This window comes from Fundulus heteroclitus, chromosome 8, assembly GCF_011125445.2.
Source record: "Fundulus heteroclitus isolate FHET01 chromosome 8, MU-UCD_Fhet_4.1, whole genome shotgun sequence".
NCBI classification, from domain to species: Eukaryota; Metazoa; Chordata; class Actinopteri; order Cyprinodontiformes; family Fundulidae; genus Fundulus; species Fundulus heteroclitus.
This window is the reverse complement of record NC_046368.1, coordinates 18,226,544-18,253,958: the sequence shown is the minus strand read 5'-3', so window position 1 is coordinate 18,253,958 and position 27,415 is coordinate 18,226,544. Positions and strand designations below refer to the sequence as shown.

The window sequence follows — 27,415 nt, the reverse complement described above, 5'->3', positions numbered from 1 at the left end:
CAGAGCTCAAACTGTGCACAGATGAACTCCATTTACCAAGTAGGTGAAGTCTGTAGGAAATCATATTTTATTTGGGAGCTTCAAAGCAAAGAGATGTGAATAAAAAGCACACCACAACCCTTTTTTTGTGCTGAAAATGTTAAAAAGCATGTATGATCTTCCTTCAACTTCCCAACTGTGTTTAACTTTGTGCTGGTCTACTGAATGTAATCTCAATAAAATACACGGTTTAGGTTGTAACGTGCAAAACTGTTAAATTGATGAAGGTGTATAAGCAGACAACTGATTATCAGATTAAATTTACAGACCAAGGACCGAGCAAAGACGCATATTTATTTATTCTCCAGCGATATGAACTAAGTGCCGCTCAGACCATCAACTTAATATCCAAAACGACACATCCTGGCTGCAGCTTCTGACAAAGCTGAGCAAAATAACAAAAAGAAAATCCAACCCCAGAATCTGCAGCAGACTGCGTGACCCGACGCTCATACAAAGAGTGAGATTCTGCAGGGCGACGGTCTGCAGCTCTCCACTGTGATCATTTTATCATAAATGCATCGCAGCCACCAGAGACGAGGCGTCTGCTGTACAGCCCTACAAGACAAACAGGTTCACGACCGGCAGCTCCTGCGTGTTGGCGCACCGACTCTCTGTGTAAATAACAGCTATTCAGCTCCTGAGATAGGGAGGTTTACACAGCCGTGCCAAAGACAGCGCTCCTGTATTTTCCCCTCATGACAATCGCTTTTCTCTTGGATAAATGATGCCTTTTCAAAGCCGTTGTTGCCAAACATGTCAATTTATGGCGTCCGTTAGAGGATATGACATGTGAACGCTTGTTTCTAATGAGCTCAGGGATCCATGTGCGTGAATGAGGTTTTAAAAGACGGCAACAGGTGCAGGAACACCGTGACGTAATTATGCAAGTCATAAAAATTTACAAAAAGTTCAAAAACCCTTTCTTGGTTGAAATGTACACACACCAATGTCACCAGGTTATCTGATATTGGTTTTAGTTCAATGTTAATAGGTGTAGATTAGAAATATGATCTTTTGGTAATCAGATTAAAGCATGAGAAGACTTTGAAAGGTTATCTGAAAACAAACAACTTTTTAAATAAGCTCCAAGCACAAAGTTTAAAAATGTTATATGGATACCCATTCTAAACCCAAATAACACAAAAAAGTACTAATTCCATGTATTATGTCCAATTACAGGTTAGCAAGGCTCAGCTAAGCTTTTTAAAAAGGTGCATGCACACTTGTTGGACTTTTGCTACTGGTCAATTTTGCTATTCAAACGCTGATCATGTCAAACCAAATTGTGCCTGATTAGACTGGACCAGTGCTTTTTCATTAAAAGACGTTAGAAGCGACTCCAGCAAAGCTGAAGGTTAACCATGCTGGCTGGGCTTATACAGCACGTTTACCTGCTGAAATGTCACAAAGAACTATTTTAGCTAATAATCCCCTGAGATTATTCTGTGCATCTCAGAAAAAAAAAGTAAAATTGTGCTGTAGGGAGATGCAACATGCCTCCAAGGCTTTTTCCAGACTAACCACACACTAACAGAGCCAGCACATTTGATTTGCTCCAAGTTAAAACCTGTCAATTGTGAGCACACCTTAACTCCACATTTGCACCCATTGCTTCAAGATCATCACTCTCAGTCCTGATGCATTTTCTGGCCGATCCGCACATCCACGCTGATTTGAAATGTCTGAAAACTGGGAGGGTTCTTCAGAACTGGAGCCTGTACTTTTTTAGAAGCATGGTGGATTTGGAGGCAATTCTGATCTTTCTGTCTTGACTCTTAAATTCTACAATCTGTTGACTGTATCCAGGCCTGTCACATATTTATTGGACTCTCCTATTTATATTTCTTGCAACCAAAACCTGAATTAGTTTCTTTTTAACCTAATAGTTTTTTCCTCTTCAGACTTTGAGTAAATCTAGACTTTGTCTGTCCACCCAAGATAAAATGTATAGGTTATGCAACCGCTGGGTTGCATGTAACCGAAGCTATTGTATTTTGAACATCAACGTGAAACCTTTTCTTCTTACTCTCCTGTGTCGACTACGTCTCTGCCTGAGACCTAACGGAGTGGGAAAATTAAGCACGTTGCCCACTAAAGTACTAAAATGTTGCATCATACGACCACTGCAGTTGAAACTGCTTTTAATGAGACACCAGGTACCTGCTGCACACCATGAGGCAGCTCTATATCATGACCAAAGGACGTCCGTTCTCCTGGAACGTTTCAGATCAAATAAAAGGAGGATGTAGGTAGCTAGGAGTAAACCTGTGATTCCGTATATTCCAAATTTGCTTCTTATGTGAATATTTAGAGATAAGATTCTGCCGTCATACATATTTCTAAAAAAAAAAAAAAACTATTAATTTGAAATATCTGAACATCTAGCTATTAAACAACTTTATGCGTCAGAACTTTCTAATCCGGCCCTGGGTCTGGATTTCTGACCGCTTTCATCTGGTTAGATGTCGAAAGACATCAAGTCGCAGTTTAATTGACAGTCTCGTATGATGATCCTAATAAAGCCTGCCAGTTTCACAGTGTGAAGAACCTTTGCACTCTTATTGTATTTGAAGGAACAATTCTTGGTGAATTCAAGCATCTGCTGATGCAAGTGAGGGCCAAGTCGAGCCACAGCAAGAGGTATCTATTTTGGCACCTAGGCTTTAATCATTCTCTTTCCCCAGATACAACAGAGAGACTTTGAAAACAGCAATAAACTGATGTAAGGCCTCAATTCCGAGGTCAAAGTTTGTTTTCAAAGTTTTATTTTCTTCTGTTGGTCATCCTTAACTTGATGATCATTAAATGGTTCACACAAAGGGAGATGTATACCTGTCTATATCTTACAAACTGTATAGAGATATGTCAAACTAAAGACCAAATCCGTGCTTAATAATTAGGTCTGAAAGACTGAAAATCATTGTGGTGGATTTGGAGCTTGATGCTGTGAGACATTGAGGAAATCTTATAATTTTGAATCTCTTCATTAGGTAAATTTAAAACAACCCAATGAGAGGGAATGAAACTATTATTGGGAGGGACAGTTTAAAGATATCACATTGTTGTTTTTTTTAGAGGCTCCAATGGGCAATCTGCACGTTTTAAATGGGGTACATGCAAAAAAATTTATCATGCATCATAAGAGGAAATGTATTATGCAGCATGCATGTTTTCAAGACAAGGAAGTTGAACTCAGATTATAAACCGCTTCAGCATCTAAATTAGCCTGTTGGTATCAAGGTAGACACTCCTAAACAAAAATTGTATTTAATTTCTAAAATCCTCAGTTTCCATCCATTCCTAAAAGGTAACCCTCAACAGCATTTAGATCAGAGAAGCCTGCAGGATGGTCCAAATGAGGGAACCTGCTCTATAGGTTGAGGTCCTTTGTAAGAGAGACATTGATCACTGCAGTTTACTTGTGTTGAAGGACCCAAGCATCTCCACAAAGCCAGCCGTGGCCTGATACCCTTACACAACCTGAAGCTCACTATTGGCATGTAAAAGCTCCCTGATCAGGGTGGAACCTCCTCCACTGTGTTGCTTGGAAAACAACTCCAATGGCATCTCTTTGTCATGCCAGCAACGCTGGAAACCATCAGGAATGTCCATATTACACTTTTGTTGAATAAATGTTTCTTCAAACTTTCAAAGTCCCTCTTTAGTACTCACTTGCAAAGTCCAAACAGGCAAATTTGTGACATAGAAGATGCGGTCTTTGAAGGCATTTTTTGACCTTTAAGCCCTTTCCTCACAGACGCTGACTAATGGTTACTGGGGTGCTGTTGGCATGAGTAAGAGCCTCGGCTCTAAGTCTGGAGCAGAATGGCAAAAAGTTAATACATGTTACAAGATAAGATTATAAAAAGGTGTTGCTTTTCTGTTTTAAACAAAAGTAATTAGATTACATCACACGTTGTTTTGATTTCTATAATAATGTGGCCCTTTCACTCAAGGTATAGCATGAGAATCTCATACTGGTCTATCCCTAGTCTGAACAAACACTTACAGACAGGAAACTGGTGAGATCAAGGGTCCATGAATCAAGGTGGACAATAGCTCACAGATAGCAATGAAGCATGTTGAATGATGGTCCAAAGAAGAAATCGCAATCGCCTTTGGGCAACTGGGTTTGGTGGTAAAGGCCTGGTCTATAGCACAGCTGCCAACATACTGGTGCCAGATACCACAGGGCACCTTCAGGTCTTGTGGACTTCACGCCTTGATGGGTCAGAACTGTTTTGGAAACAACCAAAGGACCAACAGTGTGTTGTTTGTGTGTGTTTAGGGGGTCACAGCGGCATCAACGAGTATTTTATGGAGATTCTTCTCTCCCAAACAATCCGGCTGCCCCCGGCTGTCCCCAACAGCCTCATTGTTCCTTTAATGAACATTCATTGGCTGTAATCGGACTCAGTCGGATGGAAAATCAAAAACAGTACAGACAAGGTGACTACCACAGTCGAGGCTTCCTTGGGTTGCAAAGTCACGACAGACATGACCAGAGGGTCAGGACAACTGAGTCACTCCTTCCACACGTGTGGGAAAAGTTAACATGCTCCTGCTGTTGGAGCTCTCACAAGTTTACTAAACGTGAACCCCCAGAAAAAAAGGACTTTATTCCACAACTTACTTTTATCTCTCTCTACAAATAAGTATTACGCACATTCAACATGGAAGAGAGACAGTTTCAGGGTTATTTTGGAACATTTGCATCTCTTTCAGTGACATTACAGAGCACGCAACAGATCTGTGAAAATAAAGGTTGTCACAAAACTAAGGTTTCAAACTCGATAATGATACTAAGAAAAATACTCTGAACCATTTTCAATGCCGTTTTGAAGGTACAGGGTTATCTGTAGTGCAATTAAGAACAAAAATATGATCAATTACAATATTTCAACATGTATAACAACAATATGATACTATCTCAACCTTGTTTAGGACAAACCCAATATGTAGGAGATAATTCAGCCCTTGTTTTGAAAATATATGTAAATTTCAAAGTATCACTTCCCTGTTTGGCAAAACACTAGATAACACAAAATTGTGTGTAAATGCTAATATCTTCTATGGAAACGTACATTTGATTCAGCAATCAGTTTATTTTATTGTCTTATCTTTAGTGTGACACTGTGTGCTCTTATTTGCCTTTTTTATTTAATGTTATCAAAAATAAACGCTACTACTTAGGGACAAATGAATGATCTCACTTAAATAAATTGAGTTTCAAAACAAACATGTTCTCCATGTAGCAGTTCCACTTTTTTTTACAGCGTAAACAAGGATCTGGTTCATGAAAATGTATTCAGCAGCATCCTTGTACACGTTCTGGTCATTTTGCACATTTTCTTTAGTGATCAACTACAGCAGCATTTAAATGAGTTGGACATTAATCCTAGTTGAACATAAAGTGCAAAGTGCAACCAACAAATAAGTCTGTATTAAACTGTTTGCCGGTAATTAATGCTATGGTGACCTTCCTGAAAGTTTGGTAAAAACAGAATGATGATTATATAAACTCTACAACAAATAATAAAATTAGATTATCTCACTGCTGCAACTTCCATGTGGAGGCAGACCCACCATAAACATATTACCGACACCTAAAGGACATGTCTAATCCGGTAATTGTTACATAGCCAAAAATTGCAAACCCTTGCGATTTGGAAATTCCAGTTTTTAAAATTGTGATTATATTGCAAATGCAAATAATTGTCCAGCCCTAGTTCTCTGCGTTGTCAGATTCAGTCTGGCTCCAACATAACTTGTGTTATTATTAGGCCCATTAGCCTGCGATGCTTTTACAAACCACTGGAAGAGTCAAGGGGAAAGGTTTGGTTTGTTCCAAAAAAAAAAGTAAAAACAAAACAACTGGACTCGTTTTCTGTAGTTGAAGACGTTTCCCTTCTTATCCAGGAAGCTTTCTCAATTCAAAAAGTCTGGAGTAATGTGGAGTATCAAGCTTTATACTACTGCCCAACAAAGGCCTTATAATGGCTTAGATAACATGCAAATTCAACAGAAACAGGTCCACCCCCTCTGAGGGTCCTGTTTGGTTTGAAATGTACTGGGATTTTGTGTAAGCGAAAGCGAAACAACTTCAACTTTGGAAAACAAGTCCAATTGTTTTGTTTTTTTGGAATGACCATGACCTGGATGACTGAGAATCTTCACCAGCAGTTTGGTTTGTTGCTTCGCTGGTTAGCAGCTGACTGAGCAGCCAGCTGATACATATGTTCTTGCAATAATTCATGCCGCACTAGAATAGGGTGTTGCGTGGTTTGGAACTTTGCACCTAGAAAGCACATCTCGGTGGGAGCTTAGGCCGAACACTGTCATTCAGCTGTCTGTGTCCCTGAAGCTAATATTTAGACAAATAGAGTTAGCAATTGTCGTCAGGGAAATCTACTACTTCCTTGTTGCAGATAAAGATGCTTTACTGACCTTCTAAAGTTACCCTCAAACATGGGTGTTGTAGCGTTCGCTTGCAACTTAAAAGCAGCTAGAGTTTTGCTCCTGCTCATCTTTCATGTTTTTCTTATTGACTAAAGAGGGCCGTACACATATTTCCTGGCTATACTCGCCTTGTTAGCAGAGTTTAAGCTTCCAGCAGCAGCTCATGGTTATGGTTAGGGGAGCCGCTGAGTGTCTCTGTTAATTCAGCCCTGCTGCCAGAAGTTCAACAAATTAGGCAAATGTGAATGGGTCCGTATGTACCGATTGACACATATGAGTATCTTTGAATAATTTTTATCGTATTTTATATCAAAATATCAATTAAAAACACTTTCCTAATAGGGAAGAATGAAAAGGACTGTTGAATAATTAATAATCTAACTCAGCACCAGCAGGGGCATTCTAAAGAACCTTTATTTTACCCTAAATACGTTACCTTGTTCAGTAACACTTTTCACAAAGAAAAGCATAAGCCAGAAAGGACCATCAAAAAACGTTTCTCAACTAACTCATTGACTAGTATTGTCAAGTTATTGCTGTCAAAGTGAAGCTGCAGCTTCTAAACTATTGAACATTAACATTTTTGAAACGTTTTATTGCAATACGATTTATTATGCATCAATGATTGCACAGTATTTTCCCCCTGCTGATAAGTCTTTATGCTGTAAAGGTTAACTGTACAGCATAAAGACTGTAAATGTATTGTTTTTGCATTTTTGAGGATCTTCTCTAGGAATGCTTATTCATTGCTTTTCCATGGGTGTCTGATTTGTGTCTGTTATGTGCGCATCCTGAGCCAGCCATCTGACCAAAATTTCATTATGATTACCTAATGGAAATATAGACTATTGATTCTATATCAACATATTTTAAGACATAGCTAAAAAGTTATGATTACAAAACTTTTACCAGTTTTCTCTGCCTGTATGGAAAGCAGATGTGTTGGGTCAGCTTTCTAAAATACATCTCCCACACTTATTCCTTGATAACAAAAACAATTAATAATTTGGGGTTTGCAAATATTTCTTCATAAAAAATAATCATGATGCAACAACTGACGGAGTAACACTGTGATGGAGAAAGACCCTCACAACACTTATGAAGTAATTTTAAAACTGTAGTTTTAAAATTTTGTTTTAATTTTTTGTACAAAAAGGACATTTTTTGAATTTTTTCCCCTCATGTTTTTAGACACCAAATCTAAAATTAAAAGAAATTGAATTACTAACGGTTATGAGCTGGCCAGAAATATGACCCCCGAGGAGCTGGTCTGCAACAGTACTTACTTACAGAATGTGTAAGTAAGCAACAGTTTGCTCAGTTTTTCCAGTTTACTTAAAAAGGTGATGATATGTCGGTGCTTTGTTCAGAGTGGGTAGCCTCTTAAAGCATCCAAACACATAATAAAGTTAAATAATTCTCCGTTGTTAACACTTCTGTATTTCCACACATTTACAATGCCAATTTTTCTATGGTGAACAAACAGGTCGTTGCAGGCCCCAAGTTCAAACCAGAAAGCCAGGAAGGGTAATTAACATTTGTACAGTCAGCTAACATGCACCCATCTACACCTAAATTACCTGCCCTGCACACAACAGTCAGTCTGCAGAGATTGTGGGCACTAACGCACAGACTCAGAGGACCAGCACAGCCACACAGCCAGCAGCTAGAGTTTAGGTGCCAAACTGGGTTTTTGGTGGATTGGCGTCACTTGAAGGTTTAAGAACAAAAGAAGTGATATCACTGAGCATCAGTCCTGGATAGGATCTCCAAGCCATTAATAAATACAAATATTTTTAACAAATCACAAAATAAATACTAGGTTTTGCAGTGATTCCTAACCTTGCGTAATATTGTGTGACATTTTTCTGTTCTAACAATACTATATATTTGCACTACATAACCCATATAGATCACAGAGATGATACGACACTGATCAACTGTCTCACAGATCTGAGTGAAGCTCAGTGCACAGAGCTCAGTTCATTTATTTACCAGTAGGTCAGTAATAAACACATTCTCCTTCCTCTTAACCAAACTATGAGTTGCATTTATGATGGACACATCCGTCACATTATCAGCATTTTAACATCAAGTTTCTCCATCTGTTAATAACAGCTAGTCTGTAAACTTGCACATGAAGGTAAATTCATAACAAATTGTGTACAAACAGTCTTTAAACAAGCCACTTGTTTGAAGACTGAAAAACAAAGTTACTGGTGTTGAACCACATCAGTAAAAGCCTTTTACTGATGTGGCTACAAGAGATAAAATGCCGGTCAGTAGCTAATGCTAGCTAAACTTCCGCTAACAAACTAAAAGGCTTTCCTAACCAAAAAAAAAGGCTTATGCATGTTTTCCTTCTAAATAATTGTATCTCATACTTAACATAATATATATAAATTGGTATGAAAAACCAAAAGTCTTGTGTTTTTATTATGTTTGCTTAAGAAGGTTCCCCAGCTCTGACTGTGGGCCTGTGACAGAAAGGAGAGTGTGCTACACGTCCACAGGAGTGAAGTGCTGATCAAAGATATGCACGTTTAAAACATCGATGGGGTTTGCGGGTTCAAGACCGAGTGCCGACACTTGCCAAGAAGCAAATACAGCCTGATACAGCCTGATGGTATCAGTGGACCTCAAATATAAACAAACATTACTTTCAATAGTTGATATCCAATAGCTACAATGTTAGCCTTACCTTTCAAATAAAACACTTCACATTTGTATACAATTCAAGTACATCACTTCGGTTGTTTAATGTTTTAAGATCCGTCCCCCTATTATATTTCTGTCAAAAATATTCAGATTTAGGGCTAAAGTACTATTGGAGTGATACCAGCCTATTTTGTATGACTGAAATAAGTAATAATGCTTTGGAGACCATGCCCAAACTTAGAATATTGTAGGATAATAAGAGCTGAACATTAGGGTGATGAAAAGGGGGCCTTCCAAGTTAAAAAGCTTGGAACTCAAAATACCCCTTAAAAGCATTTTAATTAAACGTAGATGTTGAATTATTATAAGAAAAGTTGTGTGGCTGTAATCTGAATTAAAAAAAATAACGGATTATTGAGAACGGTTTACGCAATTAACAAGACATTCTTAATAAAACGCAAATCAAAACAATTTTCGGCTAAAGTTTGTAAATTGTTTACATAATTGTATCTTTTTGAGACATGCTTGTCTAATTTCCTTTCAGAGGAAAAACAAACCTTTTGTTTAAATTAAAAGCAGTATAAATCTAAATTAGCCACGGTGTGAATACTTTTGGGCTGTACTTACATTTTTTTATGTATCCCGTATGTGGACACAGGGATAACTTTTGGCTCATTCAAGCACCAGATTCAAATGTACTGTATGTCTCCAACTGATCATTACGTTTGTATTTATCCTGAAATCTAAATATAAGAATGTAGCATATTAACAGCTGGGCTTAGAAACCGCAGTTTGAGATCTTCAGTGGTTCTTCGGTGGATTTAGACTGTTTCAAAATGTTTATATCACTTCATAATCCTGGACAGAATGTTGTTCAGATCCAGATCCGGGTGGAGTGGGGGAGGGGAAGGTGGGCAATACCATCTGTTGCAGGACTTCTTTTCTTCTTGCTGATGAAGATACGTCAACAACTGCGTAGGCTTAGGGTTGTTATTCTGCTGCAGAACTGATTAAGATTCATTGAGAAACCTCTTGAAGGTTTATGTGTCGGAGGAGGATTCAACGGTCAATTTAAGGGAGAAAATGCCTTAAAGAGTAATCCTTCAAATACATTCATGAACCTGGATTTTTAAGGTACTGACAATACAATATGATACTAATGAAATAGTCTGCAAGCTATCCAACTTAATTCGACTTAAACATCTTGTTTCGGGAATCCTTGATGAGCATATCTGCCTTATTACAACAGCATTTCAGCTCGTGTGTGATAAGGACTAGGTAGAGGGACACTGACCTCATTCCTCTCTGCCTGTGATCAGAGCAGAGCCCTTCCCTAAAATGATGTGATCACATGGTGCGGCTCATTTGAGGAAGTCTGAATACAGAGAGATGAAACATCGATCCCACCTGACCGATCAATGATCTGGGTCGGCTTCAGAAGAGATGTGAGGAATCAATGTTTACTATGAACATTTTGTCATAACATTCATCAGACGACTCCTCAAATTAAATAAAAATGACAGGAATGAAATGAAGTTAAGAAAAAAGGGTGCAGAGGACATAGTAGTACATCAGCCATTTGGAATCCATATCTGCATGTAAACTACTCAGAGTCTTAGAAAATTATAATCTAATGCCATAATTTAGGTCAATGAAGTCATAATTTTTTGCTAAAAAAAAAAAAGAAGAAGGTAAAAAAGGCATGTTTAGAACCAATGTTACACAAAACTATGTAAACCAGTTAAGCTACTTTGGATTTCAGGTCCTGATCAGAGTAAGTCAACCAGCGCCGAAGAGTTCAAAGTAACCTGAAGACACGGCAAAGACCCCAGGATTGTCCTAAAATATTAACCAGCCACCTGATCAAGAAGTGAAGCAATAATCTGGAGACGGATACTTCTCTCAAGGCTTATAGCATTCAAGAAAGTAGGTCAGCCGCTGCCCGACAAACAGCACTAGGCTAGGGACATCCACCAATCAACTCCACATCAAAAACCCTGGTCCACCATGAAGCAAAACATGGCTGATTTCAAGACAGCGCCAATTGTGAAATGCGACATGGCACATGCTTCCTCTTATGAGTCAAAAGTTCAACTCAACTAATGAAACCCATCTTTGCTCAACTCAGAGTACCAACCGTTTTTCCACCCCTTCTGTTTCTGCTGCTGCAACTCTACCCAATGTAGTTTCACCAGTAGGTTTTCCTTGCTATGGGAGACAAAGCTTGTCAATGGTGGTCGAGCGTAGCGAGCTTTACGTTGAAACGCTACTCTGGCAACTTTGCTGGAGAGGTTTCACCATGATCAAACAAATTTAGAGCAAGTTGAGATACAAACGCTAGCAATCTTTTCATAACAGTTGTACGTCAAATAATTCAATCATTTTTAATTGGAAGAACAATAGAAGAACTTTTACACATACCTAGATTATATTGTAAAAAATAAGGATGGTTATAGCATAAATGTTAGTGTAAGGGTTTCTAAATCTCTATCAATTTTCAATGGAAGGTTTGAAAACGTACGTACCGCCACAGAAATTGGCAACATTTCAGGTTGTTTTTAAAAGAAATATTGCCATATAATTTCTTTTAGGCACTATGAAGGACTCCTGAACCAGACCTAAAATGTCATAAAAAAAGTAAAAAAAGAAAGGGAGGTCAAGGTCAGGCTACTTAGCTACATTTGAGAATTGTTGGATTGTTGGATTTAGATTGCATCTTAAACTGAAAGTCCTGATGTATTTATTTAGTTAAAGACCTATACATTGTAACATGGTAGCTTGTTGGTCCAAAAAAAAAAAAAAAGAAAAGAAAACTTGGTTGTGCGCTTCAGATAAAACATGGTTTTGTTTGACTATAAATTTGACGTCTTGCTTATGTTGCTAACAGGAAATACATAAATTGAACTGTAGGTGCGTTTACTTTCTTGAACCTCCAACATGTAATAGTAAATAATAATAAAAAATATATATTTTTGAGAGAATAGCAGAGTGCAAATCCAGTGCAATTTACATCCACTTGGAGAAAAATACCAGGTGTAACTTCTCTACTTTTAAAATCACAGTTATCTTAGTTTCTTTTTTATACATTTATAGGAAAAAAACAACAACACAATGCTCTCTTTCTCTTTGAAATAAGTCTTGAAAAACTGGTCAGGTATTACAACAGACCGCTGCACTGTGGAATCTCAAGCAGCTCTTAAAACTCTCAAAATCTAAGTTTAGGACATAACTCTCAAGCTGCAACTTTTTCTTGATCTTCTTGTTTTGCTTTTTTCCTCCAAATGTAGGGAACTTTCATCCGTTCCTACCTAACAGCTGTGTAGTTTAGGGTTTTTGATCTGCACGCCATGTCCCAGTGCTCCACATTTACAAATTTAGATTTCTACCTTGATTTCGTCAGACCACAAGTTCGGCTTCCTGGCTTGGGAATTAACCACATGCTTGGAGAAAAATCGACATTAAAATAGACCTCATGGCCAGAAGACGTATTTTATGTCGTTGCCTTGAGGAAAGCTCAGAAGTATCCAGAGCACATAAAGCTCAAGCTAGGTGGAAGTCACAGACAGATTCAACCATACAGACCTTCAGTTATTTTTAGCTTTGCTGTGGGCCTCTTGGTGTTTTTTTTTTTTTTCCTTCAAAGCTTCCGCTTAATAGGACCATCCATCATAGAAAGATGACCTCAAGTAGACATGGCCTTCGTTCTGTCATTTTGTTCTTTTTGTCACCGTGTTTCTGGAATAACTAAGGGCTTTGATCTGATATTTTTTTCCTCTTCAAACCCGTTATCCACGTTCAGTTCTGTGGATTTATAATAACAGCGAGCTTTTTTTTGACAAGGTTCTAGTGAACATTCAGAAGATCTGCTCCGTGGTTCCAGTCTGCCTCAGAGGAGCCATAAATACACGTGCAGAGCCCTTCAGACACTGCAGTCCAGCAAGATTTGCTGATCTGTCTCCTGCCTGACCTTCACTTGTGTCACATTCAGAGCAAGTAAGAGAGAGAAACAGCTCATGGCAGCAGGATAGGGGTCCCTCACGAAAAAGATCCCAGCTAAATGAGACAGAAGGTCTTGTCTGCACAGTTTGCAGCTTCATTGACACTTTTTAAAAAACCCAATTCGCAAAACCTTCTCCCTGTCAGTTTAGTTAATGCATAACAGCCTGAACACATGCCACCTCTGTAATGGAGGACGACTAGCAGAGCCGTTTTGATCTTTGAACCTCAAAGCATTCAGCTGACTGAGGGCTCCAAGCTAGTCCTGAGATCAAAAACAGACGGAAGTTGGAAGGGAGACAGCTGTGCCTCTAACATGGGTTCCTGGTTGGAAATAATATGGCCATCCTCCCAGAAGGACAGGACCTGTTTTTTTTTTTGTTTTTTTTATTTAACATCTGGATCGCCTATACTGCAAAAGGCAAAGTGTGCCTGTGCCCAGGGTTCCTATACATTTTCCAGCTGAAACTTTACATTATTTTCCATGTTTTACATAAACTGGGTGTAAAACATTTACCTTGAAAATGATAGTATAGCAGTAAGGTTTTATCTCAATGTCAGATCATTACACAGTGCAGCTTAATTTGACCATTTTACAGCTTTTTGGTAGGTCAGAACAGGCTGGTTTCAAAATATACCACACTCAAACTTGTCAAATCAGCACTGTATTATCCTAAACCCATTGTTCTCAAACCAGGTTAAAGGTAGGCCTACCACTGGTGGTACTTTGGTTGCCTTTAGTGGAACTCTGAGGATGTTTGCTATTACCTTTTTGCAAGGTAAGCACTATTGGTACTAAATGTCCCTACTTTTAGGAAGGAGTACAACTTTTCAAAAGGTTAATCCAACAGGGTATCAGAGGTAATCATTTTAGTGACAAATATATGAAGGGTCAACTACCGTCTCACCAAATTATTAACAATAGATGGGATGAAAGCTTTGCACGGTTGGTGCTTACACTGTGCCCTTTCCTATTAGCTGAATGTAGAGCTAAGCCAAAGAGATAAATTGTTTGAACACATTGGCCAGTGGGATTTCCCAATTATTTTACTCGATGGCCATGCTAACTACTATTAGTAACAGAAGCCAGTAGCAATTCACATCTCTGCCTTTTCTATGATCTTATACTTAAGGAACATGCTCGCAAATAGAGGCTCTGAAGTACCATATGTTAAAAAGATACAAGCCCTGCGCACATGTGCAGTATGACTTAGTGGCGCCCGCCTTTTTAAGCAGGGAGTGTTTGTGCACATCGGCATGTTATTGAGGTTCAACGAACATACCGCCTACTAGTGGTGCGGCTGAGAAATTACACAATTTTCTTTACATTTCTACCAGAAATTAAAATGAATTCTTTATTAAGTGCAGATATGACCGATTGTTAAATAACCGCCGCATAAAATTTTGAGGACGGGGTTGGTGGGTAGCCTCTGCCTTTCCCCATTTAGAGTTCCAGGTTAATGCCGTATTGTCTTGTAGTTTCACAATTTTTACAATTTTACTTCTCAATGAAAATAGAATGCATGTCTAAAAATGTAAATTTTTTCCTGTCTATTTATATCTTTGGGGACAAAATCAACAAACGGATTGGTGCAACCAACTGCGGCTGGAGTACCAGTTCAGACAGCAAATTGGTCCTTCCAAGAAAGAGAACCGCTGCCCTACAGTAAATACAGCTGCTTTAAAACCAAGTTTGTTATTGTGGTTTTATATTTATTTATATATCTATTCATTTATCTATGTGAAATTACAGATGAGTGCCTTGTGTGTCGGAGCAGTAAGACCCTCTGTCCAAAGCCAATTTCTCCCAAGAGAGGTAAATAAAGACACTCCGACTTGAAAAACGGTTTAACAACAGTTTAAAAACTATGGGTCCAGTTTAAAAGCAGGATTTATATTGTCCAGAGGCCAATAAAAGCTTTATTACTTTTCAATGACTTTCTTCATCTGTCGGCTCTCAATCAATATGGTAAAAAGGTTAAACTCAAGATTTGATGAGGCAACTCAAAGATAAACTATTTGAATACAAAATCTATGACACAGTATTTTCTAAAGAATTTCTGAACTGTATATTTCTTTAAAACATATTAGGGAATAAAGTACGGAAACCTATATCTAAATGAGAGAAAATGTACTTTCCTCTCATATAGACCAATCCTGACATGAGGTATGTTAAAAGTAAACTATACTTTGAGGTGCTTCAGACAAGAGTAGTAACCCCGTGGGTTGAGCTCTTTATCTGTGGCAGATGGTTACCTGGCCTCACCCATGCAGTGAGATTAGCGAACTCATTCCCTTCTTTTCAGTCCAGCATAACAAACCAAGACACTTCCTTTCCTAATATGTCCAGCTCTCTTTTTCCACGTTTCCCCCTCTAAAGCTGCACGGAGTGGGGAAAAAAAAAAAAGGGGAGAAAGAAGCTGGCCATCATGGAACAAGTAACCTTGCTCCAAGGGTAGCCTTTGTGCTCAGCAAAGGGCTCAGATTGTTCCTTCTGAAAAGAGGGAAGACTGCAGCACTGAGCACTTGGTGACAACGTTTGGCCTCTTTCTGCTCAGATGATAATGACCAGGCAGATTACGGAGAAGCAAGCATTTAAGGGCCATCTTCTGCGTCGTTACCATCTTCAGGTTGTCATGGTGAAGGCTCACCACCAGGAAGAATGCAATCAGAATATGATCTGCTACATCTGCATTCAGACGCGATTCTCACAGGAGGTATTTATGCAACCTTCAAGGCTCAAATGTTCAGAAAACGACAAGCTGGTGAATTCCACAGAGCCTTCTGGGTGTGAAGGTTAGATAACGAATACCCATATGTATCTATCGCTTTATTCTCGTTACAACCCCCCACACCCAGAAAAAAAAAATCATAAACTTAACCTTTCTATTGCCATCTGACCCAAAATTACACCAAGTGAAAATAGCTCCCAACACAAATCTAGATGAAATGAGGAAGCAAGTCTACAGAGCAGCAACCTGAAAGTCCTCTGCTCAGCCTTCTCTAAGCATAGTCACCTCACTTGGCTGCTCTCGCGTCTCTCCCCTCTCGAGGCTTACAGAATTATCTTCTGCATCAGAGCTGAGGCTGGGCCAACGCTCCACACAGAGGACTCCATTTCACACAGCCAGACCCCGCAGCGGCCAAGGAGACACAGCCAATCGCACCGGAGTATCAGTGGCACGGCTGGCCAGCCATTTTGTGCTCCTCAAGGTCTTTGACCGTCCTGCTCGAGCAGAGTGGAGGAGCTGCTCGCCTCGGCTATCCTGTTACACAGATGGAAGTGTTTAGCTTTAAGAGCGCAGACCTGAGCAAGCAGCTTCCTCTCCTGCCGGTTCCTTCTGCAGGCTGTCATGGCCGAGACGCAGAAAGCAGAAGTGAGATGTGTGGTTTTTGTTCTCAGCGACCATGACAGAAGCTGAGGGCTCCATCCAAAAGGCTGGTTATCTTGCTTCTAAATATAAAAACGTACAGTAATCCAGCCATCAAAAAAAAAAAAAAAAAAAAAACTTTTAAGAAGACACATGGAAGCTTGTGTAAACAAGAGATATGGGTTACCAAATACAATCAGTGAGAAAAGCATGGAAAGCATGGGATGAATCTGAGGGCAACCCTCTGCAACATGATTAAATATTCCATCCAAAAATGATTAAGGGCACAATTTAATTAATAGCTCCAGGCGTGATTATTTTTACTATTTTACAAGGGACGGTGGGTAGATATATTTGGTTTTTCTCAAGAGCTCACTTCCCTTGGGCTTTAAAAAAAAAAAAAAAAAAAGGAAAACTCAGAGAAATTAAATCATGTACACAAGTAGGCTAAATGGAGGAACAGGAACAACCTTCGCTGTGTGGCACACAACAAGCAGGTCCAACCAGAACATAGCCGCTGTCGGACGGGAGAGCTGAGTCATAGCTCCTAAAACTGAAGCGCATCAGCTTGTGCATGGGCTAAACAAACATGACCAAGGAGACAAGGACAGACTTTGCAGAGAAACCAGGAAGTGCTTTTTCCACAAGGACAATTAGTCCAGGAAACCTTACATTCCATGCAGCCTTGGAAGATCGCTTCTCCAAGGAAACGGTTTCCTCGCTCAAAAGCCAACCGGCCTGCGGTCTCGCCTAAATTCCACAACATTTCAGAAACACGTGAAGTGCAAAGAATATTTTTTTGTAAATGAAAATTCAGAAAGTTGTGGGACACGTATGTATTTAACCCATTTCATCCAATACCCCATCAATGAAATGCTCTGCAACCAATCGGTCAACTAAGCAGTATCTACAGCATTTACCCGTGGGTAATTTAAACTCGGTATAAATACAACTGTTCTGTGAAGGCCTCTAAGGTTTGTTAGACAACATTCGCGGACAAACAGCATAATGAAGAGCAGAGTCAGGGATAAAGCTGTGAAGACGTCCAAAGCAACACTATCTTTTATATGACCTCTGAACATCTCACGATCAAAAAAAATCTTGCAACGATATCAGAAAGTTCTTTTACGTTTCCTTCTTTCTTTATTATTGAGTATTTTAAAACATTGTGACATTGTCTTTTAGTAAGTCTTGTGATTTTGTTCCGAGTTTTTACATTTGTGCTACTCTTGTACACTCAAAAAGTAAACCAGGGCAGTTGTCCACCTTACCTTAACATTTTGTTTGCAGTTAACACATAAAACCGGTGTTTGTTGGGTTAAAAACCAACAATTACGTAACGTTTACAAAAAAAGATTTAAATGAAATGTTAGCATAAAGTGGACGACTGCACTAGTTCACGTTTTTGAGTGCAAATGAGAGCTCGTCTCTCCATGAGACTACATGTACAAACAAAGATTTAATAATAATATCATCAGCACCATCATCATGATCATCATCAAACAGAGTATGGAACAACTGCGAGAACCTATCAAGCATGGCGGTCCACCTACACCGACAGCCGTTAAATCAGAGAATTCATCAAGATCCTCAATGGTAACTCCAGAGGAGCTGCAGAGATTCACGGCTCAGGTGGGAGAATATATTGACAGGACAACCATTAGACATGCATGCCACAAAATCTGCACTCAAACGAGACATCAACTTTCTGGCCTACTTGCAACACACGTATTCTAAAAGATGCAAACTTCCCCTTTGAAACACAGTCTTGGTAGCCTCATGCTGTGGGGATGCTTTTCCTCAGCAGGTCAAAGGAAGCTGGTCTAAGTTGATGGGAAGGTGAACCGAGTTCAACACAAAACAAATCCTGGACCAAAACCTGTAAAAAGCAGCGACAGACTTGGGAATCAGTTTGTTTGGTTGTAAGCATGTTTACTCCAGACTTGGGTCCGACTGAGAATTTGTGGCAAAAACGTAAAAATTGAAGAAGTTCACAGAAGAGGGCTTAATACAAATGGACACCACGCCGTCCAATTGTTGATTTTGCAGAAAAGGGAATCGTCAAGGGGTATGAATACTTGTGAGGCGTTGGATGCCCCCCCCCCAAAGCTTGCCATCACGACTCGATTCTGTACCTGCAATGTCTCCAAAAAAAAAAAAAAAAAAGTCATCTCCAACTCAGCGTTTCTTCCCCAGAAACAGACAACCAGAAAAAAGCTGCAGGATGCACTGAAGGGTTTCTTTTGAGTTGCACTCAGTGGACAACTGCCAGAAAACACTGCAATGCTGACTTCCTTGTAAGCCTGACATGGCAGTTACTTCAGTTACAGGAGGTGGGTGAGGTTACAAGCTAGTCAGGACAGAGCATTTCAGAGTAACCACGAGAGGACAAGGGAAGCAGTAACCACCCCCCCCCCCTCCAAAAAAAAAAAAAAAAAGAACCCAAGAGCTCAAGATGGAAACTAAGAGCAGATTACCCTCAGAAAACAGTAAAGACCTTCAAAGTTGGTTTTAAGATGAGAGGAGGTGAGTTTCTTGTTCTTTAGGTCCACCAAACTGACCTCTTGAGGCAACTCAACAAGTTTGAGAAGGGAAAGACGAGAGACGCATCAATATTAACTTACCACAGGGACCTCCTTTCCAAGCTTCTAAATATTTAATTGTGGATGGACAGCTCTGTTGTCTCAGAGGCTGAGCCAGTGTGGATCTCTCCCTACAAGACCAGTCCTGTTCCTGCTCAATGAAAGCCTTGTCCAGAGGCACCACACTGCCTAAGGAACGGGCGTCTCCAAAGAAGCCTGAGGGTTTTTTTTTTTTTTTTCTCCCCTTTTCCTCCCTCCACCACAGGCAGCTTGAGGCTGACAGAGTAGGTTCACTGTGTCCTACTGCAGAAGGACATTAAAGCATGATGAGTTTGGAAACCGTAGGACTCCTCATTCATCTCGCAGGACACACGGTCACATCGACGCCGTCATTTTAGACCCCGTGGTTTCTTTAAAACCTGCTGCTTAGGTACAGGCATGTCGAGAGGAGACAACCTCCCTGAGCTACAAACAGTTTTTTTTTTTTTTTTTTTTTCTCCAGGAGGGGAAACGCTGTGAACTGTGATGTTCAGATGGAAAGCAAAGAGGAGGAACCAGTTCTGCAGCAGTGTAACGTGGCAACTGACAACAGAAACTGGAATGACACCTCTACTAAGCCACTTCCTTGTTCCACCTAAAACCCAGACATGATGATGCGTTTAGATCTTTAAAAAAAAAACAGGCCAAATGCTAAGCAGCAGAAACCATACTACGTATCACGCCACAGTTTTAACACAATCACCAAGCATTTTCCAGAAAAAAAACAGTACAATGTGAGAGACTAAAGGGATTTCTTGCTGTAGTTTTCTTTTTTTTATCTGGCCAGTGCTTTGGTTGCTACTGTAACAGCAGGGCCAGGCTGTACCCTCATGAGCCATGCATCACGTCAAGAAAGCACTCACTGGAGCATTTCAATTTGCTTTTGTGCGTCTCTCCTGGCCTCCTTCACTGCCCCAGGTAGAGAAGAATGGAGGAGTGCATCATGCAGTGTAAGTGAATGAGTGAGGTTAGGATGAGGGGGGTGGGGTGGGGGGTGGGGGGTTGTGTACGTGTGAGGTAGAGAGGAGGTAAAGAGCAGAAAGCGTGCGAGTTATGAGCTTCTTCAGCACTTCCTTCAAGCATTGAAACCATCACAGAGGTTCTCAGCCGTTTGCTCCTCTGTCTTACCAGTTAAAAAGGGTTTTTGGTGTGAACCTGAAACACCTCACAAACCTGCTAGCTTCCAGGATTTTACGGCTCTGCCCCCTTTCGCCTCAATGCTGAGTTTTGGAGGTAGTTTTCATTGGGACAAGTGTGCTTCCAGAATAGTTACTAGATTTGAACAGTCGTTTATACGACTATGTTGAAGAGGTACTCTGACGCTTCACTTTAAGTTAAGAGTTTCCAAACAGTTAAGACAGGCCTGGGTGTATCCGGCAACTTTTTTCAGACAGATAGGGGGTCCCGTCCAGACGAAGCGGCCAAGAAGCCGACAACGTTTGAAACCAAGTTCCCAGAATGGGAAGGTTTCAAGGCACCCCATCTGCTACAAACTGGTGTGTGTGTGTTTGCGCAAGCAAGCTAACTCAGACCTCCGTTAACACAAAAAAACAACTGGTTGTGTTTCAGACACTATTCAATGTATTGTGGGTTTTTGACACATTTTGCGCCGCTACTGCGTTTGTGTGGACCTCCTTGTCGCCAGTCAACAAAAACGCTTCCTTTCTCCTGCGTTTGTTGTTTTAGCCTTGCTCTTCTTCTTCCTTCTTTGACCCTGTGGCAGCGTTACTGCACCACTCACTGGCGCGGCATAAGTATTACAATGCACATTAGGGAACCTCCGGCTTGGTGCGGTTTCATTTTTACACTCAAACTTTTCTGTGCGGATGCCGCATTCGGCTCCATGCGGGTGTAGACATAAAAAGGTCTAAAATTCCCCAAGAAACCCCAAAATACATATACATTTTCCACACTAGGTCTTAAAATAGCCTTAAGTCACATCTTAATTTCACCTTGCTTCCTCCATGTTTTTATTTTTATTTTAGTTTTTATAAATGAGTTGGATGCCTTATTCTGTAGCTCTAGCTGAGGAATTTAGATAGTATCATGCTGTAAAAAATAAATCAATGAACGACAAAACCAAAAGGTAAAGATGCAGCAAATAATCGAGTAGTTCTTTCACCCCCTTCTATATTTGGTAACCAGAAGGTAAAATGTAAAAAAATTAAAATTAAAAAAATAAATTATGTTCATTAAATGCAACAAAACTTTTTGTTCTGGGATTAAATACGTGTGTTTACGGCAGTTATAATCAATGTGTTTTTATACTATCACAACCAGCTCTTTCATCATGGGAAGGTGAATATTTAGGAGGTTTGGCTTATTAACAGGGGCATCAATGGCTTGCAAAGCACATTATCAATAACAGTAATAACATGCTCTGTGTACCATTAGAAGATGTTGAAGTCAAGTAACCCATAAAAACTACTTTGGGTAAAAATAAACAGAAGAATTTGGGAGCAGAAATATTTTCAAAATTTACTGAAATGTACAACTAGAAAACATTGATGCTTTAGGGTTACAAGCGGAAAACAACAACAAAAAGAACAAAGTCTGCATTTGAGGTAGGAGCCACAAAGGTTCACCAAAGGTGCTCCACACACGCATGGATTTCAACACCTCCCATTTTGAGACGTTTAGCATATCTATAGTTCTACTTTTACCTTCACTTGGTACTTATAGATTTCATTTAATTCTGTTTCAAACACCAGATCTGGCTAATTTAATTCTATTTACTTACTGTCCAATAGTATCATGATGACCATATAGGTGACCTTACGGGCCCAATCACCGGCACCATTCTAACTACAATGTATAAGCCTTATACTCCTCATCCAGGATCAGAACTATACAAGACTTTTGCATGATAGTTCAAAGGTCTTCAAGAGACGAGAAAAGTCTAGTTGTCTCCTATTTGGGTCGTTGAGATTAATGCCCGATTTGTTTTCCATGAGAAAATCTCTATACTTAGTCTGAATTTTCAGATTTGTAGGAAAATTCATGTTTTAGATGTGTCATGAATTCAAAAATATCACAGTGACCATAACTTCTGTTTAAGACATGAATATTTCTCTTGAAATAAACTGGAAGATTAGATCATTAACTGATAAAAAGGTTTTAAATCCAATACGATTTCTGAACAAGACACAGAAGGACCAATTTATGAGTAAATATTAGCTTTGAGTTTTCTCTGATGGGGTTACTGACGATCACAATATTTACCAATTGATTGACTGGTCAGCTTCACATTCAGGATAAGAAGGCCTCCAGACGAGGCTTTCCAGTCGTTGCATTAAACGTATGGTAAGACGTACATTTATAGCGCTACAACGATAACATTGACGTGGTAAACCAATAAACCTCGGGAGTCTCAAAACCCTGCAGACCCAAAGGTAGAATCCTATCAATCAGCTGTTTGTGCAGAAAGAAAAACAGATAAGGAATGTGTTGCGCACTTGTGAAAGTTAAAGCTCGAGCTGGAAGTGCAAACAGAGCACCAGCTATCTGCATGGAGGCTGGAGCTTCCACCAAAAGACCTCAATCACCCCTTGAATAAGCAATCCCCAAAGCTCATTTGCAACAACCTCCAGCAGAATACATCCGCCGCAGCCAGCCTGTCTTGCAAAGCCGAATGTGTCTACCACAGCAGATTCTCGCCTGCTCGTCCTCTTTTGGCTCCTCCTCGAGAACTTGTCTGCCCTACCGAGGTGGGGAGAGAAGGAGCGTGGCCACCATTTTGATTGCTCTTCCCAGCCCCAGCCTTGTCGCAGCACACTGTGTCAAGCTCACAGGCTTCTCGTCAGCAAGATTTCACACAGTGGCAAGGAGAGCTACAGGGCTCGCACGCACACACACACACACACACACACACACACACACACACACACACACACGCGGCAGTCAACCAGCACACCTTTCAATCTCCAAACAGGCTGGTCACCTTTAGTCTATTATGCACAAGACATCACCTAAGGCTGAGCAGATAACACAGAGCGTGTTCAGGCTTGAAAACTGATCTTTAAATGGCTTGAAAACCACATCAGTACAAATAATTATGCGATATAAAAGCAAGAATCATCATGAGAACTTCCTATTGGAAACCGCCTGCAACAGCCGTTGCTTCACTCGCACACACACAGAGAAAGGTATATATATATATATATATATATATATATATATATATATATATATATATATATATATAGATACCACTTTGGTGATATTTAACTACCTGCATAACCAAAAAAAAAAAAAATAAATGGCAACGTCCTGCTTTCAAAAATCCTATAGCATCACTATGCTCAGTACTAGTTAGAGCCGTAGTTCTCAAACTGTGCGACAAGCACCACTGGTGCTGGTTGGACTGTCCTTGGTGGTATAAAGGAGAAGTTTTGGCACTTCATTTCCAAGATAAAAACTAATGAATTGGGATGTGGTGCCAAAACCCGAAGCATATCAAAAAGCTTGTCAAAAGAAACGGGAGGGGGGAAAAAAATTCAAAGATCTCCTTGTACAAACTCAAAAAGGAACAAGTGGATCCACATGTTTTTTGTGCCACTAAAAGTGGAAACTTGGACCTGAGAATCCCACTCAATATAATACAACAAGTTCCAGGTAAATACATAAAAAAAAAAAAAAACACACTGAGATATCCCAATTGGTATAATCTGTGACCAAGCTAGCTACTAGCAACACAAGCTAGCAATGCAATGATCTACATGCAGTACACTGTATAAACCTTTATAAAAGGAAATTGTATTTAGTAGGACAAATCTTTATAACAAAATAGACCATTTTAACTGCCACTAGGTTTTATATGCATGGCAGCCATATTGGATCTTGATGTCCAAATTTCCCACCAGAAGGACAACTTTAGGGGATCTATCTGCTGTTGTTTCCAACTTAAAAAACTTGGAAATTTTAATTGCTGAGAGTGACTTGAAGATATACTTAAACTGCATCCTTCAACAAAGTGTTGCAATAATGTTTAAAACAAAGCATTGTGGTACCTAGACAACTTCATGTTGTAGTAGCTTTTTTTTAATAAAAAGTTAGAGAATCACTAATAGGATTTTCTAAATGTTTCTGTTGAACATTGTTTAGATGATGAGCTGATGAGTTTGCAAGATGCTATTTGCTGGTATGAAATTCTCAACTTATAACTTTGAGAGAAATTAACAAGGTGTCGCGGCCTTATGCTTCTTGTGACCATAAAGACAAGTCTAATCCAACCCTGTTTCATTTATAAAAGCACGTTAAAACCAAAATGCCACACATATTTAAAGACACAAAAGAGAAGCAATCAATCCTACCAGTGCCAAAATAACATATTGAATATTACAGTTATAAATATTATCCAGTACGTTTCTCATTTTGATGCAGAAACAAAAATACAGAATCTCTCAAATGCCTATTTTGCAGGCCATTGTGGCCTTTTGCTGTCCATCAATAGTTATATTAGGCTATTTATTGCAAGCTAATATTAGCTGATTAGTCAGGCTGTTGCAGTAGCCAGACTTGGATGGACAGCTTAACAGACATAAAACAGCATCGTTATCAGAGTATTCCAACTGTCACATAATAGTGACTAAAAAAATACTTCCTTACTGAATAGGTTGGTCTTTGTTGTAACCAAGAAAAAGCGTGACTCTTAACAGTTTGCACCTTTGCCAATTTGTCTCTTACAATTTTCATTTTGTAAGCCACAAACAAACCATGCACTAGAACCCTTGCACAGTTTTTGCTGTTACAGACTGTAGAGCTATAGTCACTGAAGTGATCAAATCTCGTATAAATTGCCTATTGTTTTCTAAAACCATCTAATTACACATCCTGTTTCCATCTGTCAGTTTTGATTAATTTGATGAAATGTGAGACATTAGGACCACTAGGTGCTGATCAACCAGAAATACCTGAGTGACTTCATCCAGGTAGTTTCTTGGAGTAATAAACAAAAATTTCCTACCAGCAGACTACGATCAGAAAATTAAAAAAACATTTAAAATCCCTGGGTATAAAAGCTGGCTTAAATTCACACATGGTCGGCAGACTGCACCATTTAGTATCTGCAATAGTTGGATACAAAAGGGCCAAAAAAAAAAAAACAAACAACAACTTATATTTAAATTGTTAGATGCTACTTTGACTAAATTATTTCTCTCCTGGGATAGATAAAGTGTTTACTTAAATAGCAAAGGTAAAAAAAAATAAAAAAATAATAAAAATATCTGGCACCCATAAAATGTAGTAGTCCTCTTTCAGCCAGCTGACTGGCAGTGTGCAGCAACAGGTCAGGAATTACACTCCTCCATGCTCCAAAAAATAGAAAACTACTTCTCTTCCGTCTCGTTCAAATTAGTTTAGACCAGAAGAAACAATATAATGGAACATTTAAGTGGTTTTGAAACACTAGGTAGATCTTAATACTGGTAAGCACCCCTTGCCTGTTTGTGAGCAAGCTAAAACCCTGAAAGCACCACCAGTTTTAAAGTTCTTCTGCTTCCTTTAAGCAAACTACAACTTCAGAGCTGAAAGAGCAGCAGAAGAAGAACTGAAGGAGGAGGAAGGAGAAGAAGAAGAAGAAGAAGAAAAAGGTGGATGAGCTCATTCTGAACACCACCTTTGTTCTGCCTGCCTGTCTGACTCCTGGGGCTCTCCTTGGAGACTCATCTTCCCTTCCTCCATTTTATGGTGAAGCCTTCTACTACTTTGTGTGACATACCTGACTTGAGACCAGTGACAAGCAGAACAGCACCTCCAAGCAGTGAAGCTGGCAACACTGTAGCAATAAGCACCCAAGAATAAAAATAAAATAAAAATAATAATAAAAAAAAAAAAGCTTAGGACCTAATATAGGTAAGACCCAAGCTGGAGGTTCTCCTAAGAGATATAAAGCACCAGCGCTGTGGAGAACCGAGTTCCAAAAAAAAATAAAAAGAAATCGCTAGCTGATAAGGTTTCTTTCTCTAGAAGCTGAGAGGAGGAGGGGATAGGAAAGCACTGGACATGGCTTTCATGGTGAGTGAGCGTGTGTGTGTGTGGCTGGACCAGCGGCTATGGCAGCTCCTCTGTGTCGCTAATGGAGTCTGGTTTGGGAGAGGAGAGCAACCGGGAGCAATGGCTTCTCCATGAAGCTACCGCGCAGGCACCACACACGTTGTGCGCGCGTGTGTGTGTGTGTGTGAGTGTGTGTGTGTGAGAGAGAGAGAGAGGGGCACCGACTAATTCCCCTGACCAGACATGCCGGCGTAATAACAAAACACTCTGCTCCGGTGCAGCCGAAACACGCAGGCGAGCCACCCGCCGCCGCCGCCACCAACAACGCCGCGTCCATTTCCTTGTGTCACTTTGACAACACGCCGAAAAGGCGACATACGCGAGGAAGCGGCGGCGGCTTGGGAAGCGAGAAGACCCACTTGACTTTGGGCTGCCTAGTTACTAAAAAAAAAAAAAAGAGAGAAAAATCTCGCCCCGACTTCCTCGTCTGGACCCTGGACTAAAAACACGAGCGAGCACGCAGCTCTTTCCAGGTCATTCACGAGGCGCTCTCCAGATTATATCCCATGATCTACCACACCGACGTTCTCTTGGACCTTGAAAGCCCAGCAGAAAACCTTGACGAAACTGGACACATAATCAGAAGAAGCGGAGATTTAAACCCCCTCCAAAAAAAAAAAAAAGAAACAACAACAAAAAAAACTCACTGGTACAATCTTCTCCTCGAGCGATCCTCCCCAAAGTTGTCCTCGTATTTCATGCGTGCGCCCGGTCGGTCTAATGGATGATCGCCATCTTTCCTGCTTCTCCTTCGCTGCAGCTGCAGATGACCTGAGATCCGTCTGTCTCTGAATAATGAGCAACCACACAGACAAGGAAGACAATCTGCAAAGCAGGCTACACAAAGAAGTTTGGGAGACTAGCAAGCACCAGAGGGTGCACAAGAGTTTACGATGAGACGAGGAGGGAGCATCAGCAGGATGGACAATGTCTATGCCCGAGAAGCTCATCCTTCATCTAGACTGAAGTCAGATGATCTGCAAAGCCTTATCAGCGGCTCAGAGCACCAGCAGATCCATGCGGCCGCCGTCAATTTTTATATAGGCTGGCATACTATGTGCGCAACGTCATGAGGTTATCTGCAGTTCACCTTGGTGATGCTGCAGTTCACACCATTGAAAGATAAAGAAATATTTCCATATATATATATATATATATATATATATATATATATATATATATATATATATATATATATATATATATATATGA

The 27,415-nt window shown here is 39.9% G+C and overlaps 1 protein-coding gene across 3 annotated transcripts in view; it reads right to left on the bottom strand.

Moving 5' to 3' along the window:
* The window catches only part of znf462 (zinc finger protein 462), a 61,020-nt gene extending 33,842 nt beyond the window's left edge, over positions 1 to 27,178 (bottom strand). For 2 of the 3 annotated variants that reach the window (XM_012868974.3, XM_012868976.3), the window contains exon 1: positions 26,851 to 27,178. The gene's annotated coding sequence lies outside the window, so the exon portion shown is untranslated. Of the gene's footprint in view, positions 1 to 25,868; positions 25,955 to 26,850 lie in introns of those variants that run through there. The other variant, XM_012868975.3, reaches the window with a different exon arrangement.
* Between the last annotated feature and the right edge of the window lie 237 nt (positions 27,179 to 27,415).